Below are 14702 nucleotides of genomic sequence, written 5' to 3'. Positions count from 1 at the left end.
TTCTTAATTATTGCTTCTCATATCAGACTTGGTGACCTGTGTAGATATACACTGCTTTGGGGGTTAGGCAGTGGACAGGGATCGAAGCAAACACATTCCAGAAAAAAAAAGTTTCAGAGAATTTAAAAATAATTTGAAATATTTGTCTACTTTAAAATTATTTAAAATGAACCTGAACAATAACTGAATTTTGCTTTGGTGGTTGGCAGGATGGTTCCTGCAGTCCTGCAGTGGGTGGAAACCTAATAGAATGATCGAGATCTGAATTGTTCCTGCATGCTCTCCTTTACTCATCAACAGCTATAATCTACATGACTTATAAAATACTGACAGATTTCATTTTGCCATAATTGTGCACACACTAAATGATTAAACGAAGGACTATCATCTGAAAAATATAATATATAATGAAAAATGTCAAGGGAATCAGTATAATCACTTAACAAGTAACACAAATAAAGATGGATCTGGACTTAAAACATTTGACAGTTTTAACCTTGGCCTGTTTTATATAAAGACTTCTATGTAAGGACTAGTGTAAGAATTGAGAACACAAGCTGTGAATGAAATTTTAAGTAGGCGTGGACATCACTCTCAGTGTTCCACAAGCTCATTCTTAATGTCTGCTGTGCACTGTTAATGCAGAGCACTTATTGTCATGTCATGGCAAACTAGCAACTCCATTTCCCTGAATGAACCGCAAACTACAAACATGACCCACAACGACTACAACTCCCAAACTACACACAGACACATTCACCTTCTCCGGAACACTAATCAGACACACTTGTTTCCAATCACACACTCATACCACCCAGGTGTGGCTTCTGACTGGTTGAAATGAAAACCTGCACCCACACCGGCCCTTTCCGTATAAGATCGGACACCCCTGGACTGATGAGTTGGCCTCTGCCTGTCCTCATTGTTGATTTTGCCGTGCCCTTTGGGTTATATTCTCGTCAAAAAAAGCCCTTAACCGCACTTGCATCCCGCCTTAACCTCATTACATGACACTTACAGTGAGGGAAAAAAGTATTTGATCACCTGCTGATTTTGTACGTTTTCCCACTGACAAAGAAATGATCAGTCTATAATTTTAATGGTAGATTTATTTGAACAGTGAGAGACAGAATAACAACAAGAAAATCCGGAAAAACGCATGTCAAAAATGTTATAAATTGATTTGCATTTTAATGAGGGAAATATGTATTTGACCCCCTCTCAATCAGAAGAATTTCTGGCTCCCAGGTGTCTTTTATACGGGTAACAAGCTGAGATTAGGAGCACACTCTTAAATGGAGTGCTCCTAATCTCAGTCTACCTGTATAAAAGACACCTGTCCACAGAAGCAATCAATCAATCAGATTCCAAACTCTCCACCATGGCCAAGACCAAAGAGCTCTCCAAGGATGTCAGACACAAGATTGTAGACCTACACAAGTCTGGAATGGGCTACAAGACCACTGCCAAGCAGCTTGGTGAGAAGGTGACAACAGTTGCTGCGATTATTCGCAAATGGAAGAAACACAAAAGAGCTGTCAATCTCCCTCTGCCTGGGGCTCCATGCAAGATCTCACCTCGTGGAGTTGCAATGATATTGAGAACAGTGAGGAATCAGCCCAGAACTACAAGGGAGGATCTTGTCAGTGATCTCAAGGCAGCTGGGACCATAGTCACCAAGAAAACAATTGGTAACACACTACGCCGTGAAGGACTGAAATCCTGCAGCGCCCGCAACCTCACCGCATCAAAGGGACGATGGACGGTGCCATGTACCGTAAAAATCTTGGGTGAGAACCTCCTTCCCTCAGCCAGGGCATTGAAAATGGGTCGTGGATGGGTATTCCAGCATGACAATGACCCAAAACACACGGCCAAGGCAACAAGGGAGTGGCTCAAGAAGAAGAACATTAAGGTCCTGGAGTGGCCTAGCCAGTCTCCAGACCTTAATCCCATAGAAAATCTGTGGAGGGAGCTGAAGGTTCGAGTTGCCAAACGTCAGCCTCAAAACCTTAATGACTTGGAGAAGATCTGCGAAGAGGAGTGGGACAAAATCCCTCCTGAGATGTGTGCAAACCTGGTGGCCAACTACAAGAAACGTCTGACCTCTGTGATTGCCAACAAGGGTTTTGCCACCAAGTACTGTCATGTTTTGCAGAGGGGTCAAATACTTATTTCCCTCATTAAAATGCAAATCAATTTATAAAATTTTTGACATGCGTTTTTCTGGATTTTCTTGTTGTTATCCTGTCTCTCACTGTTCAAATAAATCTACCATTAAAATTATAGACTGATCATTTCTTTGTCAGTGGGCAAACGTACAAAATCAGCAGGGGATCAAATACTTTTTTCCCTCACTGTATCCTAGGAAGAAACAGGAATACAACCTGGATGGGATGCCTGTCCATCACTAGGCATCATGCCCACAAACATTCACACCTGGGGCAATTTATGGTAGCCAAGCCACCTGCCACATATTTTTGAGAGGTGGGAGGAAATATTTCACTTCATTCAAGGCAGTTGTTAAAATCTGCATTTACAGACTTGGTCATGAAAGCAAAATGTGTTGATTGTGTTACTTTAAAGGCTTGACTGTATGGTGTGTTTTTGCTAGAAAAGAATATTGTGATTCATATCATTTTGGTTCCAAAATGGATATAAAAAGGGGGAGGACTAAAACGTAAGGTCTGGCTACCCAACTATAGTGATTAAATTAAGCTCTAAGCTCAGAAATAGATATACCACAGTGCTGTTGAATTTTCTAAAATGATTGATCAGAAGATGTTAATTAATTTTGTATAATAGCCCAGCTCTGACAATAGTGCCAGCGGCAACAGTAGTTATGCATGTACTCATATCTCATCCTTCCTATTGGCTAACTTAATGTATTTCTGTCTATATGAGTAGTCTACCACTCACCTTTTTCCTCTTTTATATCCTGTCTGTCTGTATTGTCATCTGTCTCACATTTCCTCCTTTCTTTGCTCTCCCTGTTTCTGTCATGTCCTGGTAAAGCAGGGATAGTAAACAGTACCTATCCCCTGGTATTAAAAATCACTGCTCTTATGGTCGATTTCACTAATAACTATTCAAGCAGTTTAAAAAAAAAGAATTCATGCCTCTATCAAATTAATGCTTAATACATTGTTGTGACAGGGAAAGCAACAGTGCTGCTATGGACCTGAAGTGTTGGATTTTCCTAAAATACAGTGGCACTTCATTTTCAGTCCAAGTCATTTCTAGTCACGTCAAGTGGCTTTAATGTCATTTCAACCATACACAGCTGGTACAGTACACAGAGAAACAAAACAACGTTCCTCCAGGACTATAGTGCTACATAAAAAACACAGAACCACATGAGACTACACATAAATAAATAAGCCTACAAGCAGTACATAAAGTGCACGTGTGCAAACATTGTGCAAACAGAACAAGACAGTACAATAAATTATTTTCTTCGCAGCTATTCCCAGCTCCTGGGATTTTTATATTATATTTGAATCGGGAAGACATCTGATTTATGGTCAAAATTGGTGATTTTGCATACTTTGCAGCTGTGTATTTTGTGCCATTGTATCGCACTGGCCAGGGACTAACTGTTATGCCATGGCAACTGGCAGTATATACTAGCACAGAAGCACATGGTAGAGTCACTTGAGTGACGTGAGGCCTACATAATAAATAATTAAATAAAAAATTTTAAAACAGCTGGTGTGAACCCAGAGGCTGAGAAGCAGCTTTGAAGGATTTTAACGAGTAAAAATGCCATGTATTATTGTCCACTGATGAATATTCTGGGTTTAAGGCTCGGAGCTGCTGACCATAATAGGGATTTGTGGATATACAGTACTACAATTTAATGAATGGTTACCCAAAAAGAAACAAACCAGCTTTATTATTCTTTGTTGTTGTTATTGTTAGGTTAAAACACAATCTTACCTCAGTTTAGACAAATATCCTCTTTGACCATCACACCCATATGTGCTTGTTGAACATCCCATTCCAAAGTTGTCTCCCCCCATTTTTAGGAAGGCTTTCCACTAGATTTTGGAAAGTGGCTGTGAGGATTTGCCCATCCAGCCACAAGCACATTAGTGAGGTCAGGCACTGATGTCAAACGAGGAGGCCTGGGTGTTCCAGTTCGTCCCAAAGGTGTTCTGTGGGGTTAAAGTCGGGGTTCTGTGCAGGCCACTCGATTTCTTCCACACCAACCTCGGCAAACCATGTCTTTATTGAGTTCACAGGGTCATTGTCATGCAGGAACAGGTTTGGGCCCCTCAGTTCCGGTGAAGGGAAATCTAGGAAATCTACTCTAGGGAAAGGAAATAATAATAATAATAATAATAAACTTTATTTTTATAGAGCACCTTTAAAAGCAGCTTCTCAAAGCGCTGTACACAAAATAAGCAGTACACAGAAAAAAAAAACAATTATAAAAGTTATTAAGAATAACAACAGTAATAATAATAATAATAATAATAATAATAATAAAAGTAGACATCAGCAGTCTAAAAAAAAGTTTAAAAAAGTAAGTCTTAAAATGCTACAACATGTGTGCTTTCAACTCTGTGACAACAGCCCAAATACTTTTACCCATATAGTGTACATGGCAGCCTTTATCAAAAACTGATTTGGTTCTGGATGAAAGAAATTTTCCTTCAGCTGCAGAACTAGAGTTAGGATTGCAGAACAACTGTTTGGGTTAGAGTTGCAAGACAAGTGTTTTTTTTCTGTTACAGAAACACTGATAAAAATATCAGTGAAAATGCCCACAGAATCAAATAAATAAATAAATAAATAAATAAATAAATAAATAAATATACTGATTGTCCCAGTCTGATAACTTCATGGACAGTGCAAAATGCAGAGCTAAGCAGGTCCCATAATGGACAGGGCCCCCAATTACTCGGGCCATGTGACTTGGACGTCCCATCAGGGCCAGTAATAGGCAGCACAGACTTCTTGCTGAGCTAGAGAAATGCCTCACAGAACACAGGGTAAGGGTGCAGTCCCATAATAGCACGCAACTGGTGGCCTTGGCGATAGCGCCAAGAAAACGTGGACAGGCACGGAGGTGATGGATGGTGTTGGCACACTTGGGTTTTATTGAGGTTTATTGGGGTTATAGGAGAACGCTCAGTGTGAGTTCCATGAATAAACGATTCTCTATTACCGTCTGTCACTACGTTAAACTCATCTGTCATTATTACTTATTCACATAGGCTATAATGCAGGTTACTGAGACACACATACACGCATGCTAACACACACACACACACACACACCAGAGCACAAGACATAAGAGTGTGTGAATATGCAGCATTCAACAGCCAGATAAAATATCACCCTATCAGTAGTAGCATGACAGGCTCATATAGCCCACTGCTGCTTCTAACTCCTAGCCTTGGAATATATCTGCACTATTATGAATTGCATCTACTTAACATCTGACTCTCTGAGGGTTATGTTCAGTTGCATATTTAGGGTGACCTGTATACAATATCACAATGATTTAGCAATATTGCAGCATTTTATGTTTAAATTACTAAGCATAATAGCCTAAGGGACATTAAGGGCTCCATAGTGGTGTTTTGTTGTTAAGGGTAAAATATTGATTGAATTGGTCCTGCATGAATTATATCTGCAAAGAATTACTCTACTACTCACAAAACTCACCATACATTTTGTGGGTAGTTCAGTTATACTTGTACCTAATGTTTGCCCCTGTCTGTTATCCCCTTATCTACCATCTCTGATCCCTGTTGGTCACACTGAGTCTAGTCATGTTATACACACTTCTGTTTGAGAAGGTCAAGCACTGTAGTGCAGAGATCTTACTGTGCAGAGATCTTATCTACACTGCAGTTTAATAGCTCTTTCTTGTTCTGCTAAAATATGCTTTTTATTCAGTTTGTACAAAAGAACTAGGGCTTTATTTAGTGACCTCCAACATGGTTCATTCACAACATTCTTATTTTCGTTGGAAACTCTTCCTTGTTTAACTCACCCGTTAATTTAATCCTGTTAATGCACAGACTCGGACAAATGTGCTTCTGCTTTATATGATAAACTGGTAATTACCCCTGATGTACTGGCCTTGCCATTCTCTGCCTGTGAGGCTTAGAGTGTGTGGTTTGAGAATGCAGTAACTAGTGATTATCTCTGATTGGTGCAGAGAGGTCATGCTGTTTGCACTGATTGCCCGGGGCTGGCGGAGGCGTCACTGCTAGTGCTTTTTGACCACTTACAATCTTGTTGGAAAAGAAAATACTGAGGCTGGGAACTCGCTAAAACTGATTATAAGACTTATTTTATAATAAGTATTGATCAGACTAATACATAAGACAAGAAGTTTAAGATTTGGTTCTTTTCGGGATCCAATTCGGGAACTGGTCCTATAATTTTGAAGCTAACGCTGGACAATCAGGCCAGTCCAAGGTATTCAACTTAGGAGTCTCATATTTTAATGCCTGATTAAATTCAGCTAATTTAAAAATGGTCTTCAGTGGTTGAGGTTTTCAGCGTTCATTTTTAATCTCAGTATGGCTGCGACCCTCTAGAACCTGAGTTTAACAATCTGTAAGGCCCTGTGGATTCACCTTGCACCCTAACTGCATCACTGTCCTCTATTTAAGAGTTTATAGAAGCATGCTCCACTACATTAGCCTCAGCTCTCTAAAAAGGGGGGAAATATGTGGGCCCTTTTATTGTGTCCTTTATGAGGCTGATATGCCACAAAGGAAAGCTAGAGATCATAACACGTTGGGCAGTAACTAAATCTGAATGTCTCCTATGTCCACCAGTCCTAGCATTCCTTCATCGAGCTGGGATTTTAAATATAATTAAATCTAACACATCTATGGCTTGTAGTGCAATTTTTTGAAATGATATACACACAGCTGTTTGTACAGGGTGTCTCGATACATAGGGGAAATTAACACTTTTTAGCAAAATGTCTTCCTAAAATGTAGTATATATACACACACAGTGCTCAACACACTGTTGAGAGTTGAGACTTTGAAAAAATAACTAGTTATTCTTCATGCTTAAGGGGGGGTGTGTGTGTGTGTGTGTGTGTGTGTGTGTGTGTGTGTGTGTGTGTGTGTGTGTGTGCACGTGTGTGTGTGCGTGCGTGTGTGTGTGTCTTGGTATTTGATCAGACTCAATATACATTAAGGGTATGTATACAGTTACAGGGTGTGTTGTAGGTGCTTTCCAAAGAGGAATTGTATAAATGACACCACATGCAAAGTATGGAAAAAAATATTTAAATGTATTTGTGAATGCTAATTGTTCTCAATAGCCACAACAAGTTCTGAACAGGCTTCTTCAAGTGTAATACCTGATTTTCGGTAGTATTAATTTGGATGTACAATCACTGTTTCCCATGTGACTTTCAGACGTGGTAAATTGTATTACAGGTGCAAAAATAAAATACTTGCCTTGTATTTAGCATATTTAGGTAATTGTCCCAAACTGCATATTCATTAAGGCAAAAGTGCAAAACAGATAACAAGTGCTATATTCATATGAAACTCCTCTTTAGACTCTGTTACTGAATCAGCTAGTAAATCTATTATTTTAAATTTATTAATTTATTATTTGGAATCTTATATAATCTAATTTGGGCAGCTGCACCACACCAACAGAACTCATTACCAAACTTTAAAAAAAAAAAATTTTTAATACTTTTTTTTTTTTTAAATGTATATGATTATGTATTGAAATAAACCACGGTGTTGAATTTTCGATTGGTCAGTAGTGACAGCTGCAAGGCAAAACAAATCAAACGTTGATATGAGTGTGCTTGTTCAAATACGTTATCCTTTCTACAGTAGCAACTAACCTGTTTTGTGGATGTTCCACAACATTAAATGTTACTAGAAATGGATCAATTGTATGAGGTGTTGTTATTTAATGAATAATTTTTTTTTTAATGTTGGTAATGCATTGCTGTGGTATACGAAGAATAAAACACTTCAGGACATGCTGTTATTGTGAAATAATCAAGCCCATCATGTTTTATTTCTTACTTAAATTTCATAAATGTTAAATAACACACTGTAAACATAACACACTGTTCTAATGTTGCCGACTTGAATTGCTGTCCTGAATATGTTTCCAGTGCCTGTGACAGAAATTCACAATAAGGTACTAAAGTATAAAAAGTACAATTAAGGTGTTTATAAAGGTATACTCTCTCTATCAGCAGGGACAGACCTCAATAAAGAGTTTTATGAGCACAAACACTGCCATTATATGACTTCATTAAGGGAACATTGAGGAGACTCCACTAAAGCTGTGCCAGTATAAACAGATGGCTGTTGTCTGTCTGGGTTATTTATTACGTATTTACGTGTTTGTTTTTTGACAGATGTCGGGTGCTTCTTAAAATAGGGCTTTCGTGTTTTTTTGTTTGTTTGTTTTTTTACTCATCTTGGTAATCTATTGTCCACCTTCACATATTGGAATCAGGAGCTTTAATGTACTGAATATGCCTTTTAAAAACCACAGACATGTTGTTGCTTGCCAAACTGTGTTGAAAATCATAAAAATTAAGTGGATAATATCTGCTGCAGAAAGCCTGTAAGACTGCTGTTGATTTCCTCAATGTTATTGCCTTCACTTGATAAAAATCACCTCAGTGATTTAGGTAGCCAATATCTTGTGTGTGTGTGTGTGTGTGTGTGTGTGTGTGTGTGTGTGTGTGTGTGTGTGTGTGTGTGTGTGTGTGTGTGTGTGCAAGTCTGTGGCTGGTCAGTTTACTGGACAGTGCCAGAGTACAGTGTGAATCTAGAAGATCACCTGGAAGACCAGATGGATGTTACCTTAGCCCACATAGATCAGATTGACAGGAGGGTGAATCACTAGGCTACAGATTTATCTAAGCCAGGCTTGTATGTCATTCCACCACACAACTGCAGTATATATTCTTTTGTAGACTGACTATTATCCAGTCCACTGCCATGTGGGTATGCTATATCGCTCTACCTAAAATCTGCTCTGAAGTAAGAGTGCGATATTATTTTATTGAGCCTCTTAAAGCCTGCGTGAGCCTGCTTTGATCTTGCTCCTTCATATGAGTTTTTTATTGCATCTGTCAGCGTCATCATACTGGAACACAACAGAGCTGCAGGCTCATCCTCCGCTTATTTACCATTTGTTCATTTTATCTCTACCTTTATTGCTCCTTGTGTTGACTCCTTAAACACAATTCGGGGTTTGATCCTTTGACAACAAACCAGGACTGACATTTACTAGACCATGTGCATTGTTTCTGCTATGGCTCTAGATGGAAGGGAGTGTGGGGTTTGGGGACTACAAGGAAGGCTTATATGAACTTCTCACTCAATTAGTTTGGAGGGAAACTGTACTGGATAAGACAACTATGGAATTAAAATGACTTATTTGTGGGACTGGTAATATTATGCAGAGATGTTTAGATGCTCATTTCAGGAAGTTTAAGAGATATACATTGGGAGTTAAATTTACAGCTGTTGAATAGATTTTATGTTCAGTGTTCAACAATTTTAATGCATATCAACCAAACATGGAAGAGCAAAGGTAACCTTAAATGGCTAAAGGTAGATTAATAATTGGGTGATAGCAGTTGCTTTTTTAATGTCACCTTGAATATATGCTATATTCATTCAGATAAATACACCCTTGGGACATCAATTAAAAGTTGCACACAGAAACAGAAACACACGTATACCGTTTTTAAACAGAGCTGAAGATGATGAGTGAAAGGGTAAGATACCAAGAAATGGCTAACTAAAATGTTACTCCATCTGGAGGTGTAACATTGCTCGCCCTTGATAATAAAAAAAAACCCCACTATTTTTTACTAGAAGGATGAGGTGTTTCTATTGGAATAAGCAACGTTCAGTAATTATACACATACTCAAGTTAAGCAGATGTCCAAGTTGAAACGTGCCACCTGTATGACATGCTACAGCTGTCTCCTCCAATTACGGACTTTAATGTGCAAATAATATATCACAGAATGCAAATTATGTATGAGGAATAGCAGCTTCTATGTTTGTCACGTCTGTCACTTTAACAGCTTACCTTGTACTTACCCTTCATTTCTCTGCTGTGTTTATCTGATGACCCGAGTCTCAAGGTCTGTTTCTCTGTCATCATCTGGACTGTGCAGTAATCACTGGGACATCCTTCAGGGTCAAAATGTGACCCGAAACAGAGCTGGATCCTTCTTCAGTGTGCCATGGAACATAAGCAGTGCTGTCAATACTAGAACTAACACTCAATGACTTTCATGTTACACATTTCATTTTTCAAAAAAAAAAAAAAAAAAAAAAAAAAAAAAACCTAAGTACATAGCTAATTATGCATGCTTACCATTGAGAATAAAGGATTAGGATAAATGGTGGACATGGTAGCTTAGTGGTTAGCATATTTGCCTCACACTTCTGGCGATGGGGTTCAATTCCTGCCTCTGCCTATACGTGCAGAGTTTGCATGTTCTCTCCAGTCCAAAGACATGTGTTGTACGCTGATATGTGTGCGATTGTACTCTATAATAGGTTGGTGTCCTGTCCAGGTTGTCCCTTGCCTTGTGCCCCAAGTCCCCTTGGATAGGCTCCAGGCTCGCCCTCAACCCTGTTTAGGATAAGCAGAACAGAAAATGGATGGATGGATTAGGATAAATGTTAAAATCCAAACTTTATGGTAGTAGTTTAAATTTTGGTGTATTATTACAACCTAAATACACATGCACTGAGATACACACTTACTCAGACACACAGTCACATTTTTGTAATGTGTATCTAATTTTAAGCAACTGTGTATATAATGTTTGTGAGCATGTTCAGAAGATTTGCCCGTTGCATTTGATTCGCTGAGCCAACATTCAACCTTCCAGCATTTGAAGTTTTATCTTCCTCCCACACTATAGTAATCCTCCTCCTTCCTGTTGCTCTGAGTCTGATGAGCTACTTGAGTAATTAGACAGGCATCCTGTTCTGTGCCCTGACTTATGACACCATATTAATTTGATACTCGGCATGTCCTTCAGGACTGGCTCTATGTGACAGGGCTTAGTGTCATTAAACCAGTTGAGGAACCTCAGGACACAAGCATTTACTTTTGCATTTATTCATTTATCCAACATGATTCTGTTATCCAAAACACTTAAGTAAACTAACACTTAAGTAACACAAGTAAGGCAGAACTTTACAAGCATTTCTCTGTTTGAGGAAAATGGCAGGCAAGTAGTGTTTTCCTTTAGGGAGAAGAGGACCATATCTCACAGTCTATTAAAGAAGACTTTTTCCCCACACTTCAAGCACACAAACTTTTAATATCTATACATACCGTTTATAAACAGTATAGAAGTAATAAAACTTGCAGAATAGTAAACACGGCTCTTGAGAAATAGAACCTTCCTTCTGAAACTGAAGCATTTCTACCATAGCAACAACTAGCAATGTTAACAGTGATGCTTTTTCTCATTAATGTTATACTGTATAAATCCATAGCTACTGGAAATGAATGTCCTTGATTCTGATGTTTCAAAATGCAATCTGAGGATTTTCATATTGTTTGCAAGTTCAGAGATAATGCCATTATATTGTGATTGCAGTCATACATTAGAATTGATAGTGGATAATAATAAATAATTTAACCCGTTACGCATTATATGTAACAGGTCACATTACTTTTAGTCCACTGTCAGGTGGAATAAAAAATATGTTTTGTAGACCAATAACACAAAGAACTCCTCTCAAATTTGTTCCTTTATATGCACTTATCTGAAAGGTATATTCTGAATTGCCAAATGGTTTAAACATATTTTACCACATATGAACAGACTGCAATAAATTACCATTAGAATTTACCATACTGTATGTTGTACATTGGTGCATGAAACCCTTAACATTGTCTATATATCTGCATAAATATGACCTAAAACATAGGCCTAAAAGCAGACAAAGAGAACTCAATTAAACAATTTAGACAAAAACATTATACTTGGTCATTTATTTTTTAAGAAAAATTATCCAGTATTACATATCGGTGAGTGGCAAAAGTATGTGAAGTTTAGCAGTTAATTTGAAGGTGAAATTAGAGCCAGGTGTTTTCAATCAATGGGATGACAATTAGGTGTGAGTGAGCATCCTGTTTTATTTAAAGAACAGAGATCAGAGTCTGATCTTCACAACACATGTTTGTGGACGTGTATCATGGCATGAAGAAAGGAGATTTCTGAGGACCTAAGGAAAAGAGTTGTTGATGCTCATCAGGCTGGAAGTTACTCCACCAATCCACAGTCAGACAGATTGTGTACAAATGTAGGAAATTCAAGACCATTGTTACCCTCCCCAGGAGTGATAATCCAACTAAGATCATTCCAAGAGCAAGATGTGTAATAGTCTGCGAGGTCACAAAGGAACCCAAGGTAACTTCTAAGCAATTGAAGACCTCTCTCACATTGACAAATGTTAATGTTCATGACTCCACCATCAGGAGAACACTCAACAACAATGGTGTTCATGGCAGGGTTGCAATGAGAAAGCCACTGCTCTCCATAAAGAACATTGCTGCCTTTCTGCAGTTTGCTAAAGATCTTATGGACAAGCCAGAAGGCTATTGGAAAAATGTTTTGTGGATGGATGATACCAAAATAGAACATTTTGTTTTAAATGAGAAGGGTGATGTTTGGAGAAAGGAAAACACTGCATTCCAGCATAAGAATCTTATCCCATCTGTGAAACATGATGGTGGTAGTATCGTGGCTTGGGCCACATGTTTGACACCCTGAACTAAAGGCCATGAACTATAAAAAAAAATTCTTATCTTAAATTCACACCCTCAATTTTCTTTTTAAACATACATTAATAATACAAGTTTGTTTGAAAGGGCACCTCACAGCTCTGTAAAAAAGCCTCCACGTGCTCTTGGGTATTTTAGTAGATCAGGAAATGCTGAGAAGTTTATTTTCCTTCAAACCTTTGAAGTCGTACTGCCTGTTTTCCTTACAGCTGGAAGCAAGGACATGTAATACACACTGTCTCTATTTACAGACAAATGATCACTTAGAGCTGATTCCATTAGATGCAGCATTGACGGGGTAAGAGGAACAGCACCCGAGTAGCCCCTGGACAGTCCATTCTCTGTAACAGTGCTGTGAAGGGAGTATCACAGCGGTGTAATATTTTCCTGCTGGCACTGGTATGCTTGGTTTGTAATATTTTCTCTGTGGTCGGTATAGCCTCTGGTCTGACAGCTCAAATAAAGATGGAGTCGCTTCAACTCATTTCTGCTGTGCTAGGCAAAAGCTACTTCCCTCAGCATCGCATTTTACATCCAGGCCAACACATACACACACACAGGTAAGGCTAGAGTGCTTCAGCAGCCCAGTTGACCTTGCGATAGGCCAGCGGCATTCTTCCTCTGTCATCTTAGGTCAGTCCATCACTGAGCCTATTTAAAAGATTAAAGACCTATTAAAGTTTCAGTGGAAATCAGGCTTCAGGCCATCAGTGGTGTGATGTGAACTAGTTCCACAAGGACGGGAGGCAGAGAGACTTAGGTGCTCACCAGGGATCTTGATGGGAATAAATGCAGGAGGTATGAAGGAATCTGAGTGCTTTAGGAAATGTGATACAGGGATACAAGCGCTGATGATGGATTGGTTTCCTTGCATATGTGCATGTTCTCTAAAAGTTTCAGAAGAATGTCCTTCAGAAGCATCTAGAACTAGAATGTGAGCATTTGAGACAAAATGCTTGCAGAAATGGCATGTTAGGTGGGAGAACTGTCCCACTTAGTACATGTTTGCATGCAGGACAGAGCTCTGTTTCACTTGCTATCAGACTCTCTATGGCCAAGTGCACAGAATACAGGTTAGGCTTGGAGTAAAGGGGTTCATCAAGACTAGGATCCCATGGGACCCAACAAAAAAGTTACAGCAAGGGAAATTTTTACTCTCATTTTAGTAGATCAAGTGGGACAAATAGAAAGTGCACATTTCCAATAATGTTCAGTAAGACTAGGAAAAAATCTTATTCTAAATGAACAAAAAATTTTAGATATACATTTTTTGTCTTATTCTGGTATCATTTTCTAGTAACTGAACTGGAAATAAGTCTGCTTGTCTGTTTTATGTGCAGACCAGACACCACCCTATGTTCATTCTGGCAGCAATTTATTCCTCCTTAAATCATTAAAAATCATTGTACACTGGTTGCTAGTGGGCATTCCAATCTTTAGTTTGTTAAAGACATGTTCACACCAAGGATATCGAAAAGTATGCAGAAGCATTCATTTCAGAAATCAGATTCTGAAATCAGATGTCTTTCAGTTAACAACACAGCACTGGCTGTGGTTTATAATCTGTATTTTTTTTACAAAGACACAGGAGAATCAGCGGGGTGTGAACTGGTCTTGCTTCCTTTCTTATCAAAGAAATAGTCCAAAACATATTACTGTGCAAACTGGTGACATAATCTATTTTAGTTTCCATGATTACATTTTAGAGTAATAAAAAAACATCACTTTCTTTACATGCATTCACCCACACAGTAGCAAAGCTTGAAAAAGACATCAAAGCACCTCATGATAAAACCATACGGTTTCAGTAAACAAACAACATTCTTTTGCACTTTTAAGATATTCTCTTCTTAGTGACAACACTGTGATAATTGTATTGGGCATGAACAGAAGTCATTTGGCAAACT

At 38.6% G+C, this 14702-nt stretch overlaps 1 protein-coding gene across 1 annotated transcript in view; it reads left to right on the top strand.

Annotated features, from left to right (window-relative positions):
- gfra4a (GDNF family receptor alpha 4a) overlaps positions 1-14702 on the top strand; it is a 113137-nt gene that overhangs the window by 27356 nt on the left and 71079 nt on the right. The gene's annotated exons all lie outside the window — the stretch shown is intronic.

This window comes from Ictalurus punctatus, chromosome 3 (assembly GCF_001660625.3).
Source record: "Ictalurus punctatus breed USDA103 chromosome 3, Coco_2.0, whole genome shotgun sequence".
NCBI lineage: Eukaryota > Metazoa > Chordata > Actinopteri > Siluriformes > Ictaluridae > Ictalurus > Ictalurus punctatus.
Note: the sequence above shows the minus strand (reverse complement) of the source record. Positions and strands in the feature narration are given on the sequence as shown.